Here is a 2,812-nt window from a genome sequence, read left to right as displayed (position 1 = left end):
CTCCAGACGGCTGAGAGTCGGCAGAAGAGCTACGCCGACAGACGCCGATCGGAGCTTGAGTTTCAGGTCGGGGATGTGGTTCTCTTGAAGGTGTCACCTTGGAAAGCTGTCATTCGCTTCAAGTGGGGCAAGTTGGGCCCCATGTATATCGAACCCTTCAAGATTATAGTATGGGTAGGCAAGGTGGCGTATCGATTGGATGTTCTGGAGGAGCTTAGGCAGATCCACAACACTTTTCATGTTTTGCAGCTGCGGAAGTGCATAGTCGACGATTCCGTGGTGGTTCCTTTGGAAGACATTCAGCTGGATTACCGTCTGAACTACATCGAGAGGCCAGTAGCCATTCTCGACAGCAAGACGAAGGATCTGAGGAACAAGAGGGTAGAGTTGGTGAAAGTATAGTGGCAGCACCGTAAGGGATCGGAATAGACATGGGAGCCAGAGGACGAGACGAGGGAACACTACCTAGAGCTATTTCCAGTAGCAGCAGACATCGAGCATGAAGTCTAATTCAAATAGGAAGATTTGTAATGCCCGGAATTTTCAGGTAATTATGTTTCTCCTTGTTCAGGTTATATTTATGCTTATATTTGACTTTTGTGGGTTGGGGCGTACGCTAGGCGTACAAGGTGTACGCAAGTGAGGCACGAAACGGGAAGTCCCCATACGTACGCAGCGCGTACCCATGCGTACGTTGGGCGTAGACTGGTCAGATGCAAACCCTAAATTTTAGGGTTTCCACCCTATTTAAGCATCTTATATCCCTCCAAACCCTTATCCTCTCAGCCTCTATTGTCCCCATAGTGTCCAACTCGAACCCTAACCCCCTTGCATGTATCTTGCGCTCACTTTTATCATTTTGGTGTTATTTTGGTGGTTTTGAAGAAGAAGGAGCTTGAAGAATGAGCAAGAACTTGAAGAGGGCTTGTAGATCTAGAAGTTTGGCATCATTTCTGACCCATTTGAGGTATAAATATTTAAACTTGATCATTTCATGCGTAGATCTAGTTTTGGGGTGTTTTATGTCACATTTTGGTTCCATACTTGACATCCTTAGAGTTTTAGAAGATTCTATCGAAATGACTTGTCCTTTTTGGCTCTTGGGGGTGTTTAGAACCATAAAAATCGGATCTTGATGGTTTAGCCCCAACCATGCAAGTGCTATTTGGCCACTAAGTGAGCTTATGGACTTAATGTGTGTCTTAATCCCCATCCATGCATGCATAAGCATAAAGTGTTGGATAAGGTGTCTAAGTCCATAACTATATTTGGTATGTACTTGGCCCGAGAGTAGCATGGTCCATTTGGGTTGCATGGCACCGGAACAATATGGAGGATGAACATTTGAGAAGAGGTTATTTATGATTTATTAATATATTCTAAGTTCTAATATATTAATATGAAATCATATTATTTAATTAGTATTGATCAAGAATTAATTTGGAATTAATTTAGTGATCAAAAGAGACTAATTAAATATATCGGGATTGATTGTGTAAGTCATTGATTCTTATAATGTGGGCCAATGATCCATAATTCTTTAGGTTGGGCTAAACCAATGTGACAACCCATGGATGCTCCATGGAGGTTTAAACCCATGGATCCTAAGGAATATGGAAGGTCATGCACATTAGAGTTTACATGGTGTAACCCTAATTTTGCCATACTATATAAGAAACCACTTGGCTCCTAAAATCGGCACCTAAGTAGTCTTTGGAAGAGCTATAGCCGTATTTGGTGCAAGACATATTCTCTCAAGTCCTCCATTGTTGGTGGCGTTGTGTGAAGCATTTGAGGCATCACATTTGGGGTGCTAGGCTCTTAAATGTCCAAGGAATCAAGCTACAAGAAAAGGTATGTCATTCAACTAGTACCCATGTTTTGTATGCTAGTTAGGACAATGCTTTGGAAAATTAAATTGCATGTATAATTAGAGAAAACATAGATCCAAAGCATTTAGGGTTTGTTTTCTATTACTTGATGTTCACCTTAAGGTTGTTAGGATGCTCAAAACCCATCAGTAGTATCAGAGCCTAGGATTGTTTTCTATTATACTTGATGTTTTATTGGTTTTCAAAGCAAAAAAATTGAATTTCTACATTCAGTTCAGTGAACTCGCCGAGTCCACTCATAAAATGACCAACTCGACGATTCCAGTTCATGTACTCGCCAAATTGGTGCTCCAGTGGGCAGATTTTCGACTTTTGGCCAGAAATTGGATTAGGATCATTACCCCAAACTGTTTTTTAAACCATGAAATCTGTTTTTTCATAAGGTAATAATCATGCTTGTCAAATTAAAAGATAATTGTCATAATTTCAAGATTTGTATTAGTTTATATGATTAGGCTAATTTCTTGAAGATTGTTGATATGAATTATCTTGTGCTTATGAGTTTAACTAGATCATGTATGGATTTTTAGATTATTGTCTTAATTAAATTAATGATCTTAATGGTTTTAATGGACTCCATAATGTGACAACCCGAAATTTTCTATCCTGTACACTTGTTCAAATCTATCAAAGACAACCTCGTTTTGCTAGCTTAGCACTATTTGGGGTCTATTTGAGCGTTCTAAACCTGGTACAATTAAGGTAGGAGCCTAGAAATGGGATGACACGATGCATATCAAGCGAAATCGGGTGAAACACTCCAACACATGGAGTGTGCGGCCGCACACTTGAGTGTACGGCCACACACAGGTGTGTGCGGCCGCACACCCACTCCAGCCACACACTCCCACCTATAAATGTAACCCTTAGTCATTTTTGAACACTTTTTTCCACTCCTTCAAAGCTGGAACTCGAAATCC

The sequence above is a fragment of the Lactuca virosa genome, chromosome 8 (assembly GCF_052849685.1).
Source record: "Lactuca virosa cultivar CGN04683 chromosome 8, Lactuca_virosa_CGN04683_v6, whole genome shotgun sequence".
Taxonomy (NCBI): Eukaryota; Viridiplantae; Streptophyta; class Magnoliopsida; order Asterales; family Asteraceae; genus Lactuca; species Lactuca virosa.
This window is presented reverse-complemented; position numbering follows the sequence as displayed.